The following is a 20,556-nucleotide window of genomic DNA, read 5'->3' as shown; positions in this document are numbered from 1 at the left end:
ATTGTTGAGTAAGTATTTCGGTGGATGTATGTTTTCATATATCTTGGGTAGTACAGTGAGTAGGATTGCTGGGTCAGTGGGTCAGTGTTTGGGTTACTTTTTAAGAAACTGTCAAGCTTTCCCACTAGCAGTGCATGATGAGAGATACAGTTGTTCCACATCTTTGCCAACATTTGTTACTGCCTTTTTACTTTTAGCAATCTAGGTGGCTATGAAATAGTGTCTTATTATGCTTTTAATTTGCATTTCACTGATGACTAATAATGCTGAGTGTCTTTTCATGTACTTATAGATCTTATTTCTTTTTTTGTGAAGTGTCTGTTCAGCTGTTTTGCTCTTTTTTAAAGTTAGATTGTTGTCCTTTTGTTACTGATTTGTAGGAATTTTTTATTTTTTCTGGCTAAAAGTCTTTTTTCTGGTATGTGTGTTGGGTGTTCAGTATTTTCTCCCATTTAATATTTTGCCTTTTCATTTTCTTAAGTGTTATTTGATAAGCAGATATTTTAATTTTTTTGAAGACCAATTTATGAATTACTCATTTTACAGTTGGTGTTTTTGTAGCTCTAGAAAAATTTTACCTACTCCAAGTTTGAAAAATATTCTCTTTTTTCCCCTAGATTCCTTATAGCTTTAGTTTTTAACTTTTAGATCTGTGATCTATCTCAGGTTGATTTTTTTGGTGTGAGGTAGGGGTCAGAGTTTACTATTTTTTCCAAATGGATATTTAATTGTTTCATCATCATTTGTTGAAATTTCTTTTCTTTTCCACTGAATTGTCTGAGTGCCTTTGTCTAAAATCAATTGTACATATTTATATATGGATCTATTGTTAGACTCTCTCTTCTCTTTCATCGGTGTGATTATTGTTATTATCACCACTATGTTGGGTTTACCATGTCTTTATGAACAGCTTAGTCTTCCATCATGAGGAGGAGGAGGATTTCCTTATCATGGATCTATTGTTAGACTCTCTCTTCTCTTTCATCGGTGTGATTATTGTTATTATCACCACCATGTTGGGTTTACCATGTCTTTATGAACAGCTTAGTCTTCCATCATGAGGAGGAGGAGGATTTCCTTATCTGGAACACAGAAGACCGACCTATCTGGATTCCTCACAGTGGCTCACATTTCCACAAAATGCAGAACATCACTAATACATGATTCTGACATTGAATTTGTAGGTGGAATGTGTTATGCAGTTGGATGACTTCAGTTTGTTCAGATTTGAAAAATTTGGTGCAGTACATTCCATTTCACTGCAATGTAGGTCAGAGAATAATGCTGAAAAGAAATATGTATGAAGGCATGAGTGAGCACAGACTAGTAAATTGAAAAGGAAGATAGATTCTAACTGAAATCCCAATTAATTTCACACAGCTGAGACCAACAAATATTTTAAAAGACAGTGCTTTTAGTATAGGTTTTTCTTGGTTGCCAAGAGAATATTTTTTTTCCGGTAAAATACATCCTCCCAAAAGGTACACACCATGCAGTACATTTTGGGAGAACAGAAATTATTTTGCAAAAAGAAAAAGGACATAGAAGAAATTCTGTGTAAGTTCCATTGCTGAAAACGAGGACATTTTAAGAAAAGTGGTAATTACAAATCAAAAAAGATCTCCCTTCTCTGTCTTCCCTTCCTCATCCCATCCCAGGCTGGGGTTTGAGGAAGGAGACCCTGCGCATCAGTGCAGGGCCCTGGCTCTGTCACCTAGGGCATCTCAAGGACGAGAGTTGGAGCATTCTTTCTCATTGGCTTGACCACCCGTCGATACTGATGGAGGAGGAAGGCCTTCACTCAGAGAAGCCAGGATCCACTTTATTCTGTGTTGGACGAGCTGTGCCCACTGTTGATAAAATGAAATTAACTAAGAGCACCCCCCTGCCACACACACACAGTATAATGTCTTAAGTATAATGGAACACCAGGTACCATCTTTTTAAAGCCTGGCTTACCTCACATATTCAAATTGTTTTTGTTCTTAAACAATAGGAATAAACGTGAAGATCATGCTTACCCTTTGGGGGAAGATAATTGGAACTATAAAACCTTCTTTAGTCTGTAAAATGTGCAAAATACCAACAAGATACCAGGTGGGCAGTTCCCGTCTCTGCCCTCTGGACTCCCGTAGTGCTTTTCCACTCATCTGTTAGGTACTTTGTGCCATTTATTCCTATTACAGAACATTTCTGAGACATTAATTTAAAAGCTTTCTATGTAATTTAGTATGCAAACTGCTTGTGCAGGCTTGACTCATACTTTATTACAAAAAACATTCATCATATGCTATTCCTTGTAAGAGGAATTTAAACTCTCCCCTACATTAGAAGACCTGCCTGCAGTGGAATTAAAATAGCTTCTCTCTGAATGGTAGCACTGGCTTGGTAAAGATCATGAGCAGTCATTCAGGGTGAATGTAATCGAATACTTGAAATTAAAATTAGCTTGTAATCTGACTTTGAAAATAAAGTAAGAGAAACCCAAGAAAGTTTCCTTAAGGTGACTCAATGTCCTTCAAATCAAAGCTATAATAGCATATGCACAGTAAAAATAAATAGTGACAAAACTTATCTTTCCCATGGCTTGTTCACTGATACACTGATACTGTGCTTAGAAAAGGTGCCCTACATAGAGAGAACCCGCATCTGTGAAAATGACTTTCAAATATCACTAGAGGTTTACACACTGTTCCAGCAACGTTTGGAGGAATCACTTTTTGTGTGTGTCCATAAAGCATAAATTGTTAACCCAAGAAAGAACCTTAAATAAATGGCACAGATTTTCTTCTTTATTTAGTAACTCTTATGATGTTCATATTTTCAAAGGATTCTTTTTCTTCAAATAATGTCTTTCTCATTCTTGAAGGACACTTTTTTTCTGTTAAAATCACTGAGTGGTAAACTCTCCAGGAGAATAACACCCCTGAAATAAAAAAAGGTCCCGTAATTATTGTCCTTGCCTTTAACAGGATTATGTAATGAAAAATTGGGGGTTTTTTTGCTGTAAAGGAGCATAGAAAATGATCTCTGCATATATTATTGTGTGTAAATAGAAACAGGAGAAATATAGGAAATCTCGATACAGAAAAATAGTCACTGTTCAAGAAAAACTTTACATTCTGAAAAGAAACTAAGACATGATTATTTTCAGTAGGAAAAAAGTCTTAACTTTATAGGTAATTACATACTTAATGGTATAGATGAATAGAGCTCAGTTTGCTTCAAGGCCAATTTCTGTTAAATCCCATTTGCACGTTAATTTCTATTGTGGAACTTAAAAGATTGGTCCCTAGATATGATAAAATTACCTTTAAAATATACACATATAAATGGAAATATTTTTCTGACAGGCTCATTGAACCATTCCTTATTAACGATACTGAGCTATGATTCACAAGATTTTTTTAAACTGTGGAAGTAAAAATATAATCAGACACCCCGAAATATAATATTTTTGCTTTACTTTATTTTAAACTCGATCCCCACTATAGTGGTAACAACCTTTAAAGCTTCAGAAACTTCCCAAGGTTCCAGTTAATCTTGAATCATGCTTGTGTGTTTAACTTTATATCCAAAGAAATAATTTTCCATTCTCCCCTTCACTTAAACTTATTGGCTTGTTTGCAGACGTTTGATTCTGGCCATATCTTCTACCTGTATAAGAAGTCTTTAGGTAAAAGGAGAGAATTGTCCAAATAACAGAGTCAAAATATCTGAGCTTTCCTTAGAAATGAGGACTGATACCGGTGCCAACACAGGCTTGCCCTGATGTCTAATAATAATCAGCAAATTGGCCAACAGTTCCAAGTTGAACTTTTGCTTCCCAACCTAGTGGATTTGACCGATGGCTCGGAACGGTTGGCACATCAAAATCCTGTTTGTAGATGCTGCCACTTACTAGCTAGTTGACAGAGCTGAGCTGCACCATGTAGACTGGCGGTAGGCCAGATCAGATGACTGGGACATGAGATGGCAGAAAGCTCCAAGACTGAGACTGTAGAGGGACGACTCACTAAAAATGTGCCACTCACAGTTTTATCTTTTCCTTGGTTGGGAGTGGGGAAAAAATATAAAGTTTTTATAAACAATTTATATTAAGTGTTAGTAATGACACAGTAGGAAAATTAAACAATTCAGGCAGGTCAGCCATCTCTACCATGCAGAGATAAAAACTATTGCCATTGTAGCTTTGCCCTAGAACTTTTCTATGTGCGTTTTCACAGGATATGTATATATGCACAGACAGAATTTTAACAATAATGGAATCCTAGTGTACGTTGATTTAAGGCTCTCACCTAATATTCTGCTATATTTCTATTTAATAAATATTCTTCTATAATAATCACTTTTTAATAACTTCATAATATTGCATTAATTTTACTTATGCATCATCAGTTAGCAAGTTCAGGTGCTTACCTCCAGGGCCAGCGTCTTGTACTTCTTATAAAATATTACCCCAGTGTAAATAGGGGTCAAATTTTCTGATAGGGAGACAAGGGGCTGCCTAAGTAGTTTCAGGAGGTGGGTAAGTTTGGGGGCCTATGTGGCCTGTCAAGTTGTGGGCTCTTGGTCCATTTGCATCCTGGGGACAGGGTGTTAGATGTTAGGAAAAGGGTGCAGGAAGGGAAAGAGACATATCAGATATAAATTTTGTCTGCATAGATTTTTTTCAAGGGTTAGTCCCACACCTAAGAAATTATTTTGCCCTTTTTCTGCCATGTGACTTCTTGTTTCCAGCTATGTTCTTGGTTACACGGGCATTACTGGGACAATCCTGGTGCAATATGGACCTATAATAAAGCCATTTCAAAGTCCAGAGTACTGACTGCATCAGTCCATTGGGCAGGTTGGGATGACAAATGGCAAGAGAGGCTGAGATCATGTAAAGACATCAGGAAAGTAGCCCAGGGAAATGGGAAAAGGTGGCCCCAGGAGGACAATGTGTCCAAGCACTGTGGTCGAGCACCATCAACTCATGCTGCGCAGCCACGCAAGGGTTGTGTGTAGTTCCTGGGAAGTCCCTCTGGGTGTCTGTGTGAGATCTTCAGTTCATAGACAGACCAGTGCGTTGGTGGCCATCAGACAGCCCAAGGCAGCCCAGGGTACAGCTGCTGTTCCTTGACATGGCAGCACCTACTAGCCATTCAAAGCAAGCCTCCATGAAATTCTCTCCTGAGCCAGTCTCTCCTCCAGCCACATGGGGTAAACATCAGTGTGGTGGCCCAGCTTGTGGGGGACCTCCCTCCCAAGCCTGTTGCTGTTCATCAGAGCAGAACCAGCTCTCCTGGGCCATTCTCAGCAAGGTGGAGTTTGATGGACAACTGAAACTGAGACACTCCCAACCAGTGTAAAGTTATCTCAGAGCCCTGGGTTTAAATAGAGTTGTTTTTAGTGCGTGAGACCTCACTTCTTTTCCAAGGGGAGAAAACCATTACAGAGTTCTGTATGAAAATTCTTGAAACACAGGCCACGTGCTTTCCTTTCCAAGGAAAGGTTGGAAAGTCAGAACAGAATTTGAAGAAATCCATGCAGCAAATGTAAAGCGTACACATTCCTGTCCTCTGGGCCAGGAACGGTAGGTGATGGTTCCAAATTGGAGGATAATGGGATTCTGTTACTAGAAAGGAGATCTAGAAGGAATGAATCGGCGGCCAGACTTCCGAAGGGCCTGGGCCAAACCCTTTTCCTCCTCTTGTGTGTGCTGTTGTGTCTCCCTCTCCCCTCCCTCCTGCATCCTCTGGCCTCTGCTGGCCTCTCCATGACCTTCATGGCTCTTGGAGGTCCCTACCCACACTTCAGCTAGGGAAGCAGGAAGCCTGCCTTCAGCCCAGCCAGACCCTCCACCCCACTCGTGTGCTTTCACAACATCCTGCACTGTGCTGCAGCTTACCCGCTCATTACTACTCACTTGTTAATTAATCTCTTCATGATTGTCTGTCTCATTAGGATGGAAGCTCCATCAGGGATCAGAATTCTGTCCTACTTCCCGCAGTGTTCCCAGGGTCCAGCACAAGTCCTTGAATAGAGTAGGTGCTCAAAACTATTCACTGAATGAAAAGATGATTTTTCAGAATCAAGGATGAGTTAATAGAAGTTCAGAGACAAGAGCGCTTATTTGTGTGTATATATGTAAATATATATGTATATAGGCCCCACTAGCACAGTGGCGGTAAGAAAGATGATCAATGAATTTTTGTTACTCAGTTTCAAAACAAATATTGGGTATGAGCACATTGAAAGAGAAGATCTAAGAAGGGACAGTAGCTTTCTTCTCTAAGTGTCTGTTTAATGTCTTATACAAAACAGGCGTGGAAAGAATTAATCAAACAGCTTTTTAGTGCCTATTTTGGGCTAGCAGTCTGTTAAATGAAGAGGAAAGGAGAAGCTGTTAGATGTTTCCTAGAGAAATGCCTAGAAGTGTTACTAGTCTGTATCCTGGCAGCCTCCAGGGGGCTGTGCCTTAGGCCAAATCACTGGAGCCAATTCTTCGAGTTTTACCTCCTGATAATGGTGGTTGCGCTTTAATTACGGTAGCAATTACGGTGGCACACGCAGCAATCTCTCTCTTTAGTAAACTCGTCTCCATCCTGTTCTTACAGAGTTTGTGTATGTGTCTGCAGTTCTACACGGTTTTTCAGCCAATTCTTCGAGTTTTACCTCCTGATAATGGTGGTTGCGCTTTAATTACGGTAGCAATTATGGTGGCACACGCAGCAATCTCTCTCTTAGTAAACTCGTCTCCATCCTGTTCTTACAGAGTTTGTGTATGTGTCTGCAGTTCTACACGGTTTTTCACTTGTGAATTTATGGACCCTTAGTTTCTCTGCTTTCCCTTGGAGTTTATGGACCACGCCATTCCCTTCACTGGTTATTTCCCTATGGTTGTGGCACCCAAAGATTGAAGGATAAAATGCCCCTTTGTCGGTATTCCTTTTCCATGGCTACTGATGAATCCCAGGTAATATTTGCTCTTTGGAGCAATCATAATGCCTGTTGAGCGTGACAGCTTTTGGTAAAGATTTTCAACTAAAAAAATCAAAAGAAAAAATTACAGAAATGAGAAGTTTGCATTGTATCATTGGATTGGAACTTGACTGGAAGAACATACCAATTTCTGGGAATTACAAAAATAAACTTAACAGATTAACAGATTTGATTAGTATCAGCCCAGGACTGTTAATTCTGTAAAACATATTGAGAAGAAAAATAAATGACTTTAAGGGAAAACAAATACATAAATAAGTCTCAAGGCTGAAAGATGCATTTGACTAGCTGAATTCTCTCCCCTTTTCTCATAAATTTATCATTTTGAATTTAATACAACTCCTCACTGCAAACTTCCCTCAATTTATATTCCATAGAAAACACTTTTTGAAATGTATATCATTTAATCTATACTGAAAATCATTAATGAAATAGAATTATAAATCCATAATTTCCTGAAAATTCCTTTTAAGTATAGTTCATATAGAATCAGATGAAAGTGGTGACTATTATATATCCAAATAGAAGTAGGTGAAATAATTTGCCCCACTGCAGTGGGAACCAATAATGGCTCCCTGTGACATTAATCAAGTCTGCCATTAGCTCGTCATCATTCACTACTTGTAAATGATGCTTCTGGCAAAGCTGTGCAGTGGGGAAATGTCTAGGTACTTCTTTTGAGTACTGTGATACTGGGAAGGAAGGTAGACAATATGGAGCAGTGATAAGAACACTACTATTAAATACAGCTTAATTTAGAACTCACGTAGAAACCACTCCGGCAGTGCTAAGTACTTACAACTTACTGTCAGCAACCCTTCTAGGTGTCTCTATTATTGTCTCTGAGACACAGAGAAGTTCAGTTACTTGTCCAAGGTCACACAGCCCAAGTGGTGGATCCAGAACTTAAACCCAGGCAGTCTGGCTGTTGGAATGCATGCTTTTCACCTACACATCAGACTGCCTCTCACAGGATTTGGCTTCTAGAACTAATTTTGCCATTAAATTGTGCAGGGGGTAAATTTCTTTAATTTTTGCTTTTACAATGACTTCTGAGATCTCTTTTCTGTCCCTTGTAGCTATGAATTATTATTAATCAGCGTAGTCGAGGTTATGATTTTTGACACCTTGATTTTCACTTTTCCACTGTGGATGGTATTTTGAAGAGAGATTAATTAGCTCTTTATGACAAATAAGTGGTAAATTGCTAATCAGAGTAAATAAAGTGGGACTGGGATTTTATAGCACTGCCACCTGATATTTTCATGATGTCGATTTTATTATTTACTTCTCAGCGCTGGAATTTGTTAAGCTTAAGTAAGCTGATAGTGTTGTCCTTTACCTTGATTTAACCACTCTTCGTTACTCTAGATTGGGGGAAAAATAAGGCTGCACTTTAAAAATCACTTTGAGTTTATAAGGTGACACATTAATCCTCAAAATGACAGGAAATCAAGGTGATTTTGTCTGTGGGGTTTAATTTATTAAAATTTAATTTGCTCCTGTGCTTTGCTCCACTAGCTTGGTGCTAGCAAACTAGCTATAATTAGATTAGCAGCCTGCTAAATGCTGGTGACAGCCTGTGCCTCAGAGAGCATGTGCTGGCTTCTGCATGTGCCTTCTCTTCATTGGCTGCTGGTGGTGCTGCTCGCCCCTGTGATAGGTTTCCACAGTAATCTTTATGCTGCATTAGAGACATAGATACAGAGGTACTGTGCTGTGTTCTTGCAACGGTGAGGTGCCCTGCTGGGAACGTTAAAGAAGGAATAAGGCACCGAAGAGAAGGCGTTGTCTTTGTTGTAGAAGATCCTTGGTTATACAACGCCAGCTGCAGCAGGAGGTCGGTGAAGGGGTCTCAGTTCATGGTAATTACTTTAAGTCTTTATCTCCCATGGAAAACACGGCCATGCATGAAATGAAGCGTGTTCATCGTGTCATCTGTTTAATTTGATCCTTCTTTGTTAATATCATGGGTACTTCAGCACTCCGTACTAAAATGCATTCTCCCAGGGAGAAGGCTTGCCTGGTAAACAGCTTAACCTTATTCACGAAGGAATATTGTTTCTACCTGGATTCAGGAGTGCATGTGCTTGGGAGTGATTCTTATTGGTTCTCTTCTGCTTTAGAAAGCCCGATGTTCCCTCAATTGAGGTGTCTTTGTAGGTGCGTTCCGGTACCCAGCCGACTTTGTTTGCATTGCGTCCAGACTCCCTGAATAACAATCGATCAAGGAGAATATAGTGAAACACTTTAATTAGGACAGGGCAGCGACTCTAGCAGGAGAAGCAGCGTCTTAGCAGAAGGAAGTAATGTGCTATTGTTTCTTCAAAGATGTGTGCAGCCTTCATTTTGGATGGTGTTCTTTGTCTCACCTTTTGTAGTTTTCATTAAGCCTTTTTAATATAGAGAGTGTTCACATATCCCATTCTGCTAAAAATAGTTGAAGTGCATATTTGGCTGTGCCTAAACTGGAAATTTTTGACTCATGGCTTTGTTTAACAGTACGTTGCTTTTGGAGTTTAAATGAAATCACAAGAAGGTGGGGTTCTTACTGCTTACTTTGACTACTATTTGACAACATTTTTTATTTCTATTAATGGCTCCCTGGATTATTTTCCAAATCTAACAATAAATGATCTTAAATTCTGTAATAAAGATGGTACATTCTGAAGGAAAAATATTTTCAATGGGCAAGACTGGGGTTCAAAAACACAAACAAATGCAGCCTGAGCGAGTTTTTGCTTCTGGGTGTGCCTTTTTCCAGAGTCCTATTTTATGCCAAAAGAGCCCTGCTTCCATTTAGTCCTCAAACTTAAAAATTGATGTCCTTCCATATCTGAGTGTGGAGTCCACAGAAACTTGTGTATTGAGTCACCAGTCCCAGGGCTGGCTGGCTGCCACCATGCGTCTGCTGTCAGCGGGGAGCCCTGCTGATCTCTGAATGCCGTCAAGAACTCTTTCCCTGCCCCTTTCCAGCCAAACACTGCAGTTTACCTATTTTGTTAAAGTAACTGCTCTGATCTGGAGCTCTATCCTGGTTAAAGGGTTCTGTGTGATCTCCGGCAGAGGGAAACTTCAGGATACTAACTGTGCCTCGCTCCCCCACCCCACGGTCCCGCCCTTGTCCGTCCTGGGGGTAATAAATCATCCCACGTAAAAGCCCACTCAGGTAACAGTGCTCAGCGGGGGTAAAGAGGACTATTGGGAAAATTTGCCGTGTATTGTGATAGAGCACCGTCTGCAATAAGCAAGTTTGGAAGTCGTTACTTGTAATACGGTGTCTCTGTGACTGGAGCAGCCGGAGGTGTGTACCGTTTTGAGACACGTGCGTGGGGAAAGGGACACGAGGATGGGCGTTCTACTCCGTGCCCCGCGGGCCGTCTTGATGCAGACGCGCCTCGGTCCCACCGCAGGCGGCGCAGCCCGAGCGCGTTGGCCCCTCCTCGGACGTGCAGACTCCTCCTATCTCACCCCATCATTCTCCGCCTGACGTGCTCCCTTGCTGCGGGTCAACAGTTAGGCCTGGACTGTCATTGGGAAGGGGGAGTTGAAGCAATTCCCTGATAGTCTCTCTCTCTCTCTCTCAATGTCCTGAAATACTTCAGAAGTACTCCCTGAAGCACTCTCCAAATTCTTGGAGAATTTGTAAGAAGTAGTCTGCCTTAAAAGTAAATTTCCTGTTGTCCTTTCTTTTCTCCACTGCCCAAGGATTGGACAGTTGTAAAGACTGCATAGACCTCCTTTGTGAGCAGAGCCCTGTGGAGCTGTGTCCCAGACAGCCGTGGGAAGTAGTTCTAAGGGATGTCACTTCTCAAGGGCTGGATCTGTGTAGAGCCTTTCTGTGTGGAGGAGGAACTTCTTAAACACTTTAATAGAAATGTACGTGTGTATTGTATAATGCACTGGTGTTATGATATCCCAAAGGGCCTTTTAACATATACTGAAGGGGCATTTTTATAACAGGACTAAATAAATGGTATTTATGTGTTTGCAAAGTAAGCAAAATATGCACTGTTATCTTCAGGTACATCAGATTGTAACTTGCTTTTTTTTTTTTTTACTACACTATGAGGAATCTTTACATATTTCTGAGACAAGAAAATAAAAATAAATTTCTTGGACACTTTAAAATTTTGTTCTTTCTCCTCCTTATAATTCCATAGCTCTTTACTGATGAGAGAATGACATTTCTGACCAATCAAAAATAGGTCTATCAGCAGGAACATAAACATAGACTATCATAAAATTAAAACATTATCTGTTTAAGGGATAACTTTCTTTTTCTCCTAGGGGCTTATAATTACAACAGGAAAAGTGGCAATCAGTTTAAAATCTGAAAGTCATTCCATGTAAAATACAATGTGCCACAAAGCAAGTAGACTGAACAAGGTTTGCAGAATAACTGTAAAAAGGACGGAGCAAAGGCATGTAACAACAGCATGTAGGATGTTAAGAGTTCCAGAGTGATACCTGTAGCTGGCTTCATGCGTGGTCACTTGGGCATCTGTGATAGCAGAAAAACTGAGAGATCTGTCATTAGCAACTGATAAATATTTCAGGGTTGACCTTCCCAAGGTTGCCTGGATTGGAAAAGTATTTTAAGAGATATTAGGCCTTTCATCTAAATGTAGTTATTTTTTCTTTTATTATTGTATTCTCTAATCATGAGCCACCATATGCTAGACTGTAATAAGCTTTATTGAGAGAAAGATAGTAGCCACAGTCCCTTCCTGCGAGAAGCACCTACTGAGGAAGACAAATAGCTAAATAAATAATAATATGGGTGCAAGGAACAGACAGAGACACCTTGCTCGGTGATACCAAGGTGGGGCGACCAGTTCTTTAGAAAGGGGTGAGGGAGGCCAAGGAAGGACTCAGGAGAGAGATGATGCCCAGTCCAGAGCTTATGACTTTCTGTCTGTCTTGACACCATACATACTACTGTTAATGTTATGTAGGAGGTGGTGTGGCCACAGATCTGTTTCCTATTTTGTACTGACTTTAAGTTTTACCAAGTCCTCTTATTTCTGACATATAATAAAGTATCATTTCTCTTCTTCCCCCTACTAACTCTTCTCAAAACACATTACAACATGGTTGCATGAAAATATTTTTATCTTTAATAGATTTATATCACATAGGATTTGAAATTTTTTAATATATCCAATAATTTAGAAATGCATCTTAGGGGAATCACAAAACACTTTCAATACCGTTGTACTCTAAGTAATTTGGTGATTACTTTTGGAACTATTTGCATTGGCAGGAATTATCATTTGCTCCTGGATGCCTATAGACCCTTGAAAGTCATTTATTTTCTTGAGCTCATTTAAGAAAGCTTGTAAAACTCGGGCTTGGATTAAAACACTTGCATTTCACCTTACCACGATTAAAACATCTGCTTTTGTTATATATAAAATTGGATTTAGATATTTCTTAAATCTTCCCAAATTTGGAACAGGAGGTTAACTTTAAGCGTCATTACGTCTTGCCACCAGTAAAATCTCTACTTGAGAACAGATGCTGCATTTCCACTTATGCAGGGCCTGCTGTCAGGAAATCCTCCTCATTATATAGTCAGGCTTCTACACTGACTTCCCGCTGTCCTTACCCCACCCCCTGGCTGAGTTGGAGGTATTCCCCCTTGGGGCTAAGTGTTGCCTGTGCCAGCAGCTCCCAGACCCTGCTCACTGCCAGGAAACAGCTCCTTTCTCTTGTCCTTCTCTCTGATTTGTTCCTTCCCAGGCTTCTTCTTTGCTACCCACCTTTTATGTAGTTGTTCTCGAAGGTTCTGACCTTAATCAGCTTCCGTGTCTACACCACCTGCTCTCCATTGCTTAGTGCATCCACCGCCACACCGTGGCCACTGTTCCCCACCCTCCCCAGCCACACAGACCCCCTGCGTTCCCTGCACACCCAGGAGAGCTTCTGCCTTGGCTGCTCCCTCTACCTGGACTGTGCTTCCCTGAATAGCCCATGGCTTGTTCACTCACTGCCTACGGGGTTTTGCTCAAGTAGAGCCCTTAGAAGGCTTACTTCTCTGGAATGTAAACTCCACAAAGTCAGAGATTTTAAGTCTTAAGCCCCAGTGCCTTGAGGTACTTGGTCCATTGAAAGTGCTCAGTCAGTTCCTGTTGAATGAATGGATGAATGAATGAATGAATGGTTTCTGGCTTGGGAGTGCTACAGTGCAGATGAAGGGTGCTCCTGCAACAGTCGAGAGCTCTGCCTCAGACAGCTGAGTGGTGCCTCAGTTTCCTGTTCTGCAGATAGTGTTCCTGGTGGGCTCTAAGGCCCTTCGAAATGCCTACACTCTATCACAGTTCTGGAAATGTAAAACATCATTTATGTGGCTTCTCACAACTTGATCTTGTTATTCTTTCCATATAATTGCTGTCTGTGGTTAGATGTCTCCTCTAAAAAAACAAAAAACAAAAAAACCAATAGTTGAAGTAAGTAAAATACTTAGTTTCTAAATGAAGAATGTAGAAATAAATACATTTTGGTTTACTGACATATTTGCTGTCTATTTTTTTTAAAGATGTATTGACCAATTTTAAAAGAATTACTGTTTTCTCTTGCTAAATGTATTTAATAGCCTGCTTATTTTCGTCAAATAAAAAAGCAATAGTGATCTTTTTTTCTTTGATTTTAGATATTTCCTGCTACAGAGAGCACTTTAGGAAAGGAAAGCTTCCCAGTGACCTCTGCCTGCTGTCCATAAATTGTTCATTCCCCCTTCAGGTAAGTATATTGCTTTGCTTTGATCCATTTTAAGCAGAAGGTATTGATTCTCTGTGAAAACCTATGTCATTATTGCATTAGGACATAGAAACTGATGTTTCAGATATTTTGCTCTCTGGCACAAAAAAAACCAAAACAAAACAGGAGTCCCCATCTTTGAGGTTCTTGCCAGGACTGAAATACCAGTGATGGAGATTTGCTTTTCCAGGAAGATCCATGATACACCTTCTGCATATCTGCTGTTGCTATGGTTTGTTAGCCATATGTGCATGGATTTGAAGACAACTTAAAAAATGAACATCCTAACACTTTAGTGAGAAGTCGCTCATCTGTGGTTGGGGAATGAGATGGTGGGGTGGGGTCACCGGCAAGGGCACCAGGGGTTTGGTGGTGGGGAGAAATCTTTGCAGGATGGTCTCACAAGGGAGACAAAGTCAAGATGGCAGAACCTAAATACCAGCCCAGGAGCTGAGACCAGAGGGCAGGGTAGGGGTTGGAGGACCTCCAGGTCAGCAGACCTGGGAATGCACAGGTGCTTTGTCCACATCCACACCACTCCCGGGATTCTTTCCTTGTTTCCACAAGCTGATGCAGAGCCTGGAAACATCCTTTCCAGGTCTCTTCCTGCAGCCAGACCCACTCCTATGAAGGAGCTGAGGAAGTGGATGAACAGTGGTCATGGTCCAGTTGGTTGCCCCCTCTTACGGAGGTGCTGGGAGTTCAGTACCACCAAAAGGGGAAGTCAGGAACGTTTAGGAAAATGGGAGGCAACTCTCTAGTTCACTTATATCTGCTGCAAGTTGAAGAGTTATAAAGATCAACCCTCATGAGACTGGGTGCCCATGTTTCCAGTGACCACATGTTTTGATTGGTCTGACAGCCTTCTCCAGCATCCGTTTGTAATGTACTTCCTCGGTGGCCTAGTGGTGAGCATAGTTGCCTTCTGTTTGTAACGTATCATTTCTTAGATAGTGTATTAGTCCGTTTTTGTTGCTTATAACAAAATACCTGCAACTGGGTGATTTATAAAGAAAACAAAATTTATTGCTTAAAGTTTCTGAGGTTGGGAAGTCCAAAGTCCATCTGGTGGTGACAACAGTGACCCAGGTGTCTCACCTTTGCAAGATGATGGAAGCAGAGAGAGCAAGAGAGAGAGAGACAGACTCTCCTTTAAAGCCCTCAGAACCACACCCCTGACCACCATTTTTAATCCATTCACTACTTCATGGTCCTACAATCCAATTACCCTTTCAGGTCTCCACCTTTCAATTACCATAATAGGATTTCCTGGCCTGTTAACAGTCACAGTGGGACCTAAGTTTCTAATACATAAAACTTGGGGGACACAATTCAAGTTCCAGTGAGTTTTGGGAGGTCATAATTCAATCCACTACAGATAGTATGCCATGCATTTTATCATTTATTATTATTGCATTGTGCAGGATATTGTAAGGTGAAAGTTATCACTCTCCAAGAACCTCAGAACCTAACTTAGGCTGACAAGTAAAAACCAGCCTGTGCCAGGTGGAATTCTGTACTCTATAGGAAGAGACGAATTAAAGAAAAAGCAAATAGCACACCCCTCAGTGCTATATTCTCAAATTCATCACCATCTTGCTTATCTTCTGTGCCAGATAGAAGAAGCTCTTGACATGAAAGCCTGGGGCTCCTGTTGGCTGGAACTCAGTATCTCCCATCCCTTATAGAGTTAAGGTTGTAGAGTTGCAACGTAGCATATGTGGAATTAATAGGGAATGCCTTCTGACAGGCCTGTATACTCCACTCTGCATATAGGGAGCTCACCCATCCTGGTTTGCCCATGAGTGAGGAGTTTTCCTGTGACACAGGACTGTCAGTGCTAAAACTGGGAAAGTTGGAGCAAGCAAACCAGGACATGTTGGTCCCGTTCATGATCCCATCACCCCTACTCTCTCGTACACAGCTACGTGGTGTTTCTGCTCACCAGGAGGCTGTGGACAGCAGTTGAATTTGTAGCCCCAGTGACCAGGAAAAAACTGGGCAGTTGCACAGACCTGGGTGCAACTTCAGCTGTGCTGCTTACTAACCATGAGGAGGGACTGAGTTAGACTGTTTTTCTTCTGTGAGCCTCAGTTTCCCATATGACAAATAAGAATAACAGCAAGTCAGCAAGGGTGTTGGGAAAGTGACAGAACAAAGCAATGGGAGGTGCCTGGCATAAGTAACTGCCTGTATCAGGAATGTTAGAAAGAACACAACCATGTAACTCATCACAATGTCAGCAGGGTTGTAGGCAATGTCTTACTCCCTATATCTAATTCTCAAATTATGTCAGGTCAGTGTGTGCAAGTTACTTTGAGTGGTTTTTATATCAGTTTTCCTGCTTTAAAAAATGTTATGAAAAGCATAGTTTTTTCTTATCCATAGCCAGTTGTTTTAAACTTTCAGGCTGTTCCTGCATTTAAGGTTCATTAAAACTTTGTTCTTTTCTAAACTCAAGTTACAGATAAGCAGTCTTATGAATACATAGGTATTATTATCATCATTAACATTTTTCACTACTCTCAGTGAGTGCATTTATGATTACTTTGTTTTTAGAAAACAACCTGGGTCTTTTTTAAAGTGGTTCCTTGTTTAAAGAAACTGAAAAGGAAAATGAAAGCCTGAAATAAAATGATCTTTTAATGTTCTTTTGGTCAAACTTTTTTGAGTTTTTTCATTTTAGAACATGAAACCTCCTGAGTAATGTATGTATAAGTCATTTTTAAAGGAATACACAAGTGTCCGTTTCTGTGCATTATTCATGTGATTGCAATTTCAGGAAACAAGATAGAAGGTTCCTCTGTTTTTAGTTTCTTGATATCTTAGTCAAACTTAAGCAATTGAATATCAGTTTCTCCTTGAAAGTTTCCTTTTTCAGAACTTCTCTGGGACAGATTTTTGCTCTTTTATATTGTGAGTGCTAGATATTTGAGAAATTGCTGGGAGCAAAAACAACCCTTGTACATTTTTTTTGTTAAATGGTCCTGATCAAAAATATGTGCTAGTTTTCCCCAAACACTGCTTTTTCCAATTCGATGTTTCCTAAAGCCGGTCTCGCATAACGAACGACTGGTGCCTTGCTATGACTCAGCTGCCTTTCATGCCAGCACCTCTGACTTTTCCCTCTTACAAGTCAGCTCTTTGCAAAGAGAATGTCTGAGAGCTCAGGTTCTACCAGTACATCAGGTATGGCTCTTCCAAGGCTGTCTCAGCTGACCTTGACCAAGGTCTCCTCGGGAACCTGGGAATGTCGGCCACGTCCAGAGGAATGAGGCTTGCTCCCTACTTTTTTAAAAAGAAGAGAAAGAGGAAAGAGCACTCTGGGAAAAGTAGCTGGGATTTTAGATGTTTTATTCTCCTTATTTACAAAAATTGTATCAGCTTCAGTAAGGACAGATACAGGGGTAGTTCCAGCTCTAAAAGAAAATACTCCTATACTCAGAAAGAAAGCATAGGAAAGAGGAAAGAGCACTCTGGGAAAAGTAGCTGGGATTTTAGATGTTTTATTCTCCTTATTCACAAAAATTGTATCAGCTTCAGTAAGGACAGATACAGGGGTAGTTCCAGCTCTAAAAGAAAATACTCCTATACTCAGAAAGAAAGCATAATTCTATTTTTGAGGATATAAGACATCCATTATGACATTCAAAACTGTATTAGTCCGTATTTGTTGTTTACAACAGAATACTTGAAACTGAGAAATTTGTAAAGAAGTGAAATTTATTTCTTACCGTTTTGGATGCTGAGAAGTCCAAAGTCCAGGGAACACATCTGGTGAAGGCCTTTTTCTTGGGGGTGACCTTCCGCAACAGCATGGGATGTCACATGGCCAATGGCTAAGCAAGAGAGAGAGTTAACCTCCTCATTCACTCTCCTTTATAAAGCCATCAGAACCACACCCACTACTCCATGAACGGATCACCCCATTCATGAGTGTACAGTCCTCACTATCTAATCACCTCTCAGAGGCCCTATCTTTCAATTACCATAATAGGAATTCCCAACCTCTTAACACTGTTACAATGGTGGCCAAGTGTCCAACATACAAACTTTTGAGGGACACATTTAAACCATAGCAAAGAGTTTGAGGATTTAATGTCCATCTATTATGAAGCTTAAGAAGTATAGATTACAATTTAAATTGTTAAATTACCAATTAAATTATTTGGCACATTTGAAATTTTTTTCAGTCAAATGAAAGACAAATTCTATATTACTGTGTATGCATAGTTTTTGTTGTTGTTAATTATTAATGGTTGTTACAATATAAGTTGGGTCATTATCAGTGTAGTTACTGGTATTCCTACAAACATCAGTGGAAAGAAGAATGGTGTGGGTTCAGGCCCCTGGTCTGTGGAAGGGCTGCTGGGTGAGCACTGTGTGGGCTGCCAGGTGCCTCATCTGCAGTCTTCACTTGCCCTGCAGAGAAGGCTTTACAATCTTCATTGTGTATGTGGGGGAAATAGGAATCAAAGAGGGTAAACCTCAGACCAAAGGACAACCATGTGATGAGACACATACTGGGTATGAAACCAAATCTGCCCAAGGGTTTTCTATCAGACCCCACCAGACCTTGTACACTGGTCGATTTCTTTATAAAGAGGGGGTCATAAATTCAATGGGAAGGTTGGCGGAGGAAACTGGGCAGTGGGGAAGGTGGAATTGGGAATGTTAGAAGGACACATGCATGTCTGGTGGAATATTAGAATGATTCCATGGAAACCTGGAAGTCTTCATTAATGAGAGAAGGAAAGAGACCAAAAAGTTAAGGAATGAGGGACAAGACTGTAAGAGGACACAGGCTAGAGAGAGGAAGACATTCACAGTGATTGCAGTTGTGCCAGGAAAAATACTAGATTTCAAGACCCTCCTGTTTTCTTCCCAACCTGTAAAGTGTCTGCTCCCGTCCCAAGGTGTGGATTGAGAAGGTGTTCGTGTGTGGTGACTAGCCAGAGACGTTCAGGGAGACGGTGCTCGTCAGGACCGTGTGAATAGTGAGCTCTGGAGTATCCTCTCCATGCTGGTCTCTCTTCCACAGCCTAGGATAACAGTGTGTTAAATATGCAGTTGTTACATTTTTTTAAATGTATCCATGTTCAAAGAGGCAACAAAAAACCCCCTAAATACTCCAAATCAGCATTTTCTTTTCTTCGGGAAGCCCTGCTGTTGGGCAGGGCAGACAGCGCCTGCCTGTGTGGTCCCTGGGGAGTGTCTGCCTCTCAGAGCGTCGCATGACACAGCCCATCACTGTCCCCAAGTACTCATCTCTTGCCTGGTGGCTTGACTTGAGTCCCGGGTCTCATTCTCTAAAGCACATGAAAGCCGAGCTCACTATCATCCTTGGCCAAAGAGAGACGGCTTCCACCAGGGCCATCAGCAGGGGACCGTCCTCTGGGGAAGCCGAAGCCGTGCGTTGGCCAAAGAGAGACGGCTTCCACCAGGGCCATCAGCAGGGGACCGTCCTCTGGGGAAGCCGTGCGCGAGTCCTGCAGGGTCTGCCCTGCTCGTGCTCCTCGCAGAACCGAGCCGTGTGCAGGTTACCTGCCACCAGTCTCCACTCCCATAGCGGCCCCTTTAGGAGACAGCAAATTCTTTCACAGACGCTGTTTTCACTGTGTTACTTTTCTCCCAGGTACCTGTGGATGCGATTTGAAGTCCACAGTCCCTCCTGGCCCTGCACCCTGTGGCTTTCCTCCTGTGCTCCAGCTCCTGGCTCCGCGGGGTGCACGGCCACCACTTGCTGGAATGCCTTAGCAACCCCTCTCTTAAAAAGTCCAAGAGCGCCTTGGCTTATTTCAAAAGTTACTTTTTTCTTTCAAAGAAAGTCTTTTTGAGCAAAATCCAAGAGATTTGGGCATTTATTCACAATCTTCATTCAACAAATTTGTAGTTCATGCCACAGATTTTTTTCACAATGTAGTACATACCATGTACATTTGTAAGTAGCCTTGAAATTATCCTTTGCTTTATTTAATCATTTGTATGTTCTCTCCAATTATATGATAAATTCATTGAACAATTTTTCCTTGGAACAAAGAACATGAGCTCTGGAAGGGATGAGAGGACAGATAAAGCGGCCCCTCCCAAGCGTGTCACACGTGGTGCACTGAGAAGGGGGCGGGGTGAAAACCTGGAGGTTTCAGATGGTTTTGCAGCATCGGCACTGCTCTGTGGACTGATCAGCTTCCTGAAGACGAATGAGGTGATTTACTAGTGCAGAAAGCCCTTCATGAAAATAAGAATTTTTATTCAATAACAGAGTAGAAAGCAATTGTCAGTTCTTAAATGTCCATAATAGAGTGACATATTAATGGACATGGAAAAAACACAATTGAAAGGAAAATAACAACATCTCTAGAAGGTAAAACAGACCACTGACAGCAGGACGGCCCTGCCGGTAGAAACTCCATCAAAATCCCACTCACCTGTGAAGGCCCACTTCACATTCTCTCCTGTGTGAAGACTTCTTATCCCTAAATCTCTGTTTATTCAGAGTTTACATTCTGTGTACAGAGTCCCTTATGACTGAGTACATAGTCATGCACATTTTTTAGTCTGTGAGTATAAAAGTCACTTATCATAGTCTTGATTTATGTTACAGGAAGTTTCATTTACCTCTGCCTAATAGATTGTAAGCAATTTGAGCGTGGGAGTTTTAACTCTGAATCCACAGAATCTAGCAAACTAAAGAGGATTAAAAAACATTTGTGGAGGGCCGGCCCAGTAGCGCACTGGAGAGTGCTCCACTTGGGAGCGTGGCAGCGCTCCCGCCGAGGGTTCGGATCCCATGTGGAGACCGGTTCC

General features: G+C 41.2%; 1 protein-coding gene across 3 annotated transcripts in view; it reads left to right on the top strand.

Annotated features, from left to right (window-relative positions):
* The window catches only part of FAM110B (family with sequence similarity 110, member B), a 118,014-nt gene that overhangs the window by 32,213 nt on the left and 65,245 nt on the right, over positions 1-20,556 (top strand). For 2 of the 3 annotated variants that reach the window (XM_008582402.1, XM_008582401.1), the window contains one exon: positions 13,643-13,731. The gene's annotated coding sequence lies outside the window, so the exon portion shown is untranslated. Of the gene's footprint in view, positions 1-8,795; positions 8,853-13,642; positions 13,732-20,556 lie in introns of those variants that run through there. The other variant, XM_008582403.1, reaches the window with a different exon arrangement.

The sequence above is a fragment of the Galeopterus variegatus genome, unplaced genomic scaffold (assembly GCF_000696425.1).
Source record: "Galeopterus variegatus unplaced genomic scaffold, G_variegatus-3.0.2 Scaffold2602, whole genome shotgun sequence".
NCBI lineage: Eukaryota > Metazoa > Chordata > Mammalia > Dermoptera > Cynocephalidae > Galeopterus > Galeopterus variegatus.
Note: the sequence above shows the minus strand (reverse complement) of the source record. Positions and strands in the feature narration are given on the sequence as shown.